This window comes from Elephantulus edwardii, unplaced genomic scaffold (genome assembly GCF_000299155.1).
Source record: "Elephantulus edwardii isolate Elephantulus edwardi_28Jun2011 unplaced genomic scaffold, EleEdw1.0 scaffold00037, whole genome shotgun sequence".
Lineage (NCBI taxonomy): Eukaryota > Metazoa > Chordata > Mammalia > Macroscelidea > Macroscelididae > Elephantulus > Elephantulus edwardii.
This window is the reverse complement of record NW_006399787.1, coordinates 10,246,900-10,253,288: the sequence shown is the minus strand read 5'-3', so window position 1 is coordinate 10,253,288 and position 6,389 is coordinate 10,246,900. Positions and strand designations below refer to the sequence as shown.

The 6,389-nt window shown below is 44.1% G+C and overlaps 1 pseudogene; it reads left to right on the top strand.

The window, feature by feature from the left end:
* Positions 1 to 1,017: 1,017 nt before the first annotated feature.
* Positions 1,018 to 1,675, top strand: LOC102870231 (annotated as a pseudogene).
* Positions 1,676 to 6,389: the final 4,714 nt, after the last annotated feature.

Below are 6,389 nucleotides of genomic sequence, written 5' to 3'. Positions count from 1 at the left end.
TGCAGCAAGCGCTTCAGGTTCTCTTCAGTTTCAGCAAGCAGGGTTGTGTCATCTGCATAACACAGGTTGTTGATGACTCTTCCACCAATCCTGATGCCACATTCCTCCTCGTATGTAGTAGCCCAGTATCTTGAATGATCTGTTCTGCATACAGATTGAAAAGGTATGGAGACAAAATACATCCCTGACAGACCACCTTTTTGATTTTGAACCAGGTAGTGTCTCCTTGCTCTGTTCTGATGACTTCCTCTTGGTCCAAGTATAAGTTTCACATAAGCACAATCAATTGTTCTGGGATTCCCATTCTTCTCAGAGTCAACCACAACTTGTTGCGATCCACACAGTCAAAAGCATTTGCTTAGTCAATGAAGCTCAGATAGACATTCTTCTGACATTCTTTGCTTTCTGCCAAGATCTCTCTAACATTAGCTATAATATCCCTAGTACCATGACTTCTTCTAAATCCAGCCTGCACATCTGGCAGTTCTGTTGACATATTGTTCCAAACGTTTTTGGATAATTTTCAGCAGAATTACAAACTCAAGCTGTTCTTTCCATTGTATAACATTGTCATGGGAGTAGGGATGGTAACTCACCCAGGAACTACATTTCCCATCTCTTCTTGAATTTAAGTGGGAGTATGTCAGTACACTTCCCAGTGAAGTCTGAGTACAAGTGCTGTGTGACAGTTCCAGCTAAGAAGCTGGGATTCCTGCTCCACTCTCTCTCTTCTGCTGGGTAAAAGAAAGACTCTGAAGCACTCAGGAAGAAGAAGCCACAAGCTAGATATAGCCCAGATCCTGTCTCCTGATCAGGAAAATTTACATTTGACTGTATGTGAGTGAGGCTTCAATATTCATTGTTTTAAAGCTACTGGAATGTTGAGAAGGCATTTGTCACAACAGCTAGTATTTACCCTAATTCATTTCTAAGGGCTGGTGCTGGATTGAGTTGAAGATTTTCTAAGTATAAAAAAGTCAGTAGCAAAGGTTACGTGGCTTCTTGAAAGAGATCAAGATGTTAAGAGAAGAGCTGAATTCTGTGGTCAAGCCCAAGGGGTGATCTCAAAGATAAAGTAAAAAACTCAGCAGCCATGTGAGCCAAGAGAGAAAGTACAAAGTAAGAGTAGGAACAAGGGGAGGAAGAGGCCAGTCTGGGTCTGCTTGCCTGAGGTGTTCAGGCCTCGAAGCTCCACTGGGCCGGTGTGTGAGAGTTCACTGCATCGTGTCAGCCAAGGACAAGCAGGCCAGGGTGGTCCTGAGGGCCTTCAAACTAAACTAGATGAACCTTCAGCGTGCTGAGACAGGGAAAATGCTCTAGGAAGGAACAGAAGACCTCCCCATGCCTGGAGCTGGAGCATGAAGTTCGCGTTCCCAAGAAGACTCTGAAGTGCAAGGTGGTCAAGAGAGTTGAGCTTCTCTTCAGCGGAGCAGATGGAGATGTTCTGTCTGGAACAAAAAAGTACCCTTTGAGGGAAAATGCCTCAAAGAATGGCTCTTTGAGTTTGGCTTTGTGATCCCTAACTCCACATCTATGTGGCAGTCCTTGACAGAAGCAGCACCTGAGTCCTGGATGGTGGTGCCAGCCCGCGTCTTCGCTGGGAACACTATCATAGGAACAGTGTTTGGACGATGATCTTGTGAGCACTTCCAGAGTGAGACTTTTTTATGTTTGAGAGAAGAACATGTGTGCCTTTCAAGAGTCTGGGATTTGGAGGGGGAGGAGGAAACGGTTTACTTCCACACATTTAATTTTTGACACTCCCACCCTTAAGTCCCTCTGCGGCAAAACTCCCCCACAGCCATCAGGGGACCAGCTCTGAGTAGGCAATCAGATGGCTGTTTTTTCACCCAAACAGCCGCCTTCCACTGACCAGATAAAACATCCCAACCAGACCAGGTCAGGGACGGGTTAACCGACCCCTTCCTGGTGCATGGCCAGGGGACAGAGACAAACACAAGCTGGTCCTGCAGCTGCCCTGTCCCCTTCTTTGGGCCTCTAGCATGGCTGCACACTTTCTGTAGGTCCCGTGGTTGTGGAAAAATTCATGTTCGTGATCCATGTGTAGTTTTGTCCCATCACCATTTCTACTTCATATATTTTCTACATTTAACTTATAATATAGACTGTATTATTAGTAGTATTATAAAATATTTCTGCAGTCTTTTAAAAAAGAAGAGGAACAGATAATAAATGACACTGGCTGAGGTGGTTTGGTTTCTGTGGTGGGTCTTTAGAATTCAGAAGAGTTAGGGCAGGAAGAGTGGGCAGGAAACACAGGTAACCTGGGAGAATGGTATCAGGTGTTGAACTAAGGGGATGAGCAGAATCAACAAACAAGAAATCAGTCATGAAGTGAGAACTTCCAAGGCTTGGGAACATGCTGGAATGTAGAGCAGGAAGCAGATCAAGACAAGTGGTTCAGAACTAATGACCAGGATGTTTTGGAAGTCTCATTTTCTGTGGGTCTTGGGAACAAGCCTAGTGAGTACAGGAAAAGAAGGGAGCAGGCCAGGTAAATGGGGGGGAAGTGGGAGGCACTTGCCCCTTCCCAAGGGAGCAGCCCCTGCCCAACTTCTGTGGGCTGGTGCCACTTGGGCATGCAGCCCCAGCGTCTTCAGATCTTGCAATTTTTCAAGAAACGCAGGACATCCGCAATTTTATGTAAAAATTTCATGATTTCTAAATGCTGGCAAGTAATTAAAAATTTTTCAAAAACATCCTGGAAGCCAAAAAAAACACATTTACAAGCTAAAAGGGCCCTCAGGCGGCTGGTTTCTGGCCCCTGGCTTAAAGGAAATGGGCAGAACCAGAAGCATGGTGTAAAACAATAACAAAGAAACATGAAAACCACGTAGGGTTTTGATGTTCAAAGCACCACTGTGTACCACTGGAAAAAGGACTTTGTGCCCACACTGGGAAAAACTCAATTTATGTAGCCTTCAGCAAAGCTTTGAGCTTGTAGAAGTTGCCAGGGATATTCCCTGCATTTTCCCAAATCTGTTGCTGTTTCCTCAGCATTGGACCTCTGGCCTTGAGGAAGTGGACTCGCATTCTTGACTGTTTCTTCTCTCAGGTGTGTCAGTTTTGACGTTCATTTTCTTTCCCCAAAGGCCATAAACTCTATCTTGACAGCCAGCTTTCCAGTAAAAGCAATCACTTGGTTGAAAGCCATTTTGGAGAACTAGTCCTTGAGCCAACTAGGAGTTCCACTAACTGGATTTTACGATAGGAAATGCTTCCAAGCCAGAAACCTCAAAGAGTGATCAAAGGTTTATAGAATGAATCCAACTAGTTCAGCTTATTAGCTTTGGCCTGTGTCTGTATCAGGGTCCTGCCCAGAGGATGTGGCCAGTGTAGAATTTGAGTTTTCAAAACTTGGTCTCTTAGAGGGTAAGTGCGGATGCTACTGACCACTGAACTATTCATTTCTTCTTGTTGCCCCAGTTTAGTAACTGGCTTGTTATGATTGGATGCTATCAAGTCTGCTTTTGACTCGTAGTGTCTCTGTGTAATAGAGTAGAAGTGCCGTATAGGATTTGCTGAGTATGGTTTTCATAGGAAGGTGCTCTTAGCTGGCACAGTGATTAAAGCAATTGGCTGATCACTGATGACCAGGGATTTGAACCCATGTGAGCTACTTTTACAGGAAAAATACATTGCAATCTACTCCCTAAAGGTGATAGTCTTAGAAACCTTGGGGAAGGGTGGGGGTGGGCAGTTCTGCTCTGTCCTATAAGGTCACTTTGAGTTGAGATCAACTCAATGAAAGGGAACAATGTCATCTCTCTCTATTTTTTTTTTAACAACGGCATTTTTATTGGAGTAGATCTGCTGGTCTTTAACCCATGGAACAGCTGGGTGGGTTTAAACCACAAGACTTTGAACTAGCAGATGAGTGTTTAACCATTGTTCTACCAGAGCTCCTGGTGTTTAACGTCACAAACCCCAAGTCCATGTTGAGCTAGATCAGTGGTGACTGTCCATGAGGTTTCTGATGAGTTCAAGCCACCAAGCTCCCACCATGTCATGATACTAGGTCACTAAGCTCTTGAAAGCTTTGCATGTTCCAGGAGGGTAGCCTAGCATCCTGGTTCTCACAAACAGAGCTGTCTCCTGGGTGTGGGGTATTCACTCTAAAACCAAGACCAAACCCAAAAGTTTCACTGACTATGCAAAGGCATTTGACTGTGTGCATCACAATAAGCTGTGGCTGACTTTGAGAAGAATGGGAATCCCAGAACACTTGATTGTGCTTATGTGAAACCTATACTTTGACCAGGAGGCAGTCAGCAGAATAGATCAAGCAAACACTGCATGGTTTAAAATCAGGAAGGGTATACGCCAGGGATGTGTCCTATCTCCATACCTTTTCAATATATATGTGGAACAGATCATCTGGGAAGCTGGGCTCTATGAGGAGGAATGTGGCATCAGGATCGGAGGAAGGCTCATCAACAACCTGCGTTATGCAGATGACACAACCTTGCTTGTTGAAACTGAGGAGGACCTGAAGTGCTTGCTGCAGAAGGTGGAGGACTACAGCCTTCAATATAGATTGGAGCTCAACATCAAGAAAACAAAGACTCTTACTATTGGTCCAATTGGCAGCATCATGATAGATGGTGACAAGACTGAGATTGTTAACAGCTTCCATTTGCTTGCTCCACAATCAACACTCTTGGTAGCAGCAGCCAGAATATCAAAAGATGAATTGCATAGGGAATGTCTGCTGTCAAGGACCTCTCCAGAGCACTGAAGAGCAGAAATGTCAGTCTGGAGACTAAGGTGTGCCTGATCCAGGCCATGGTCTTTGCAATTACTTGCTATGCATCAGAAAGCTGGACAATGACTAGGGATGATAGAAAGAGAATTAATGCCTTTGAACTGTGGTGCTGGAGAAGAGTATTGAATGGACTGCTAGGAGAAGAAACAAGTTAATCCTGCAAAGGGTGAAGCCAGGCTGCTCTTTGGAGGCAAGGATTCTGAAGCTTCATCTGACATACTTTGGGCATGTTGCAAGGAGGGACCAGTCCTTGGAGATGGTCATCATTCTTGTGAGGGTAGAAGGACAGCCCAAGAGAGGAAGACCCTCGATGAGATGGAGGGACTCAGTAACTAGGGTAATGGGAGTAGGTGTGTCAGAGACAATAAGGTAGGCACAGGATAGAGGAGGGTTTAGGGCTATTGTACATAGGGTCACTATGAGTCACAGTTGACTTGATGGCACATAATAACCACCACCACTACCACTAATAGCTGTTTATAGAGACCTCAAACAAAAACCCACTGATGCAGAGTCAGTTGGCTCAGAGATACTTTTTTTTCAGATTTCTAAGGCTTTAAATCTCTACAGGGGAGCTACTGATTGATATAAACTGCCAACGTTTTGGTTAGCAGTCCCATAGGCAACACCCTAGGACCAGCCCTCTATCCTGGGTAAATCATCATGCTGTGAAGCTTTAATATTTATTGCTTGCCTCTTAAAAAAAAAAGTTTTAAAAAACCCAGGTAACTCTTTGCTTTCAACTGCAATAGTGCTGCTAACTTTTCTTTTTCTTTCTCTGTTTTTACGTGTCTCCTTGCTGCTTGCTCTTCTGTCTCCAGCCCCTCCCTCATTTCTGAATTACACCTCAAGGTCCAGCCTTGAACATCTGTTCTATTGTCTACCCATCTCCATGGAGGAATCTTTACAGGGAAGACTTCCACTTCTAGACTTTTAGCTCATTTTCCTGTTTGACATACAACCCTTCAATTCCAACCACTTCATAAACATTTCCACTGGTTTTCGTGGTTGTCTCAGGCCCCAAGTCATTGTCTTCCACTCAGCCATCTGGACTCCATTAGAGACAACATCATCATTTCAAGGCTTCCTTCTCAAAATCCCAGACTGAGGGAATCCTGAAACACTTTAATTCCAAATTAACCTGTAGATGTATCCATAGCAGTGGCTGTACACGTTGGCACGTTAGAAAGACACAATCAATCCTTGCTGACTCAAATCAGATCTTGGGACAGGAGCAGAAGGAGCAGTACCCACAACAGCATCCTTCCAGAGGCTCAAGAAAACTCAAGTAGAAAATGCAAGACGAGTGAATCTGCTATGTTCACTCAACACTATGTTGAGTGAAATAAGTCAGTCACTAAAGGACAAATATTGCATGAGGGCACTTTAATAAAAAGTAAGAATAGGTTTACACACAGAAAAGAATGCTTTTTGATGGCTACAAAAAATAGATGGGGAAGAGAGAGTATCACTTAATAGATAGTTGTTGTTGTGTGTCATTGAGTCAGAACCTACTTATAGCTGTTCCTCCAGCAGGTTTTCAGAGGCAGTAAATCACATGAGAGGAGATGTTTATCCTTCTCCTGTGTAGCATCTGATGAAT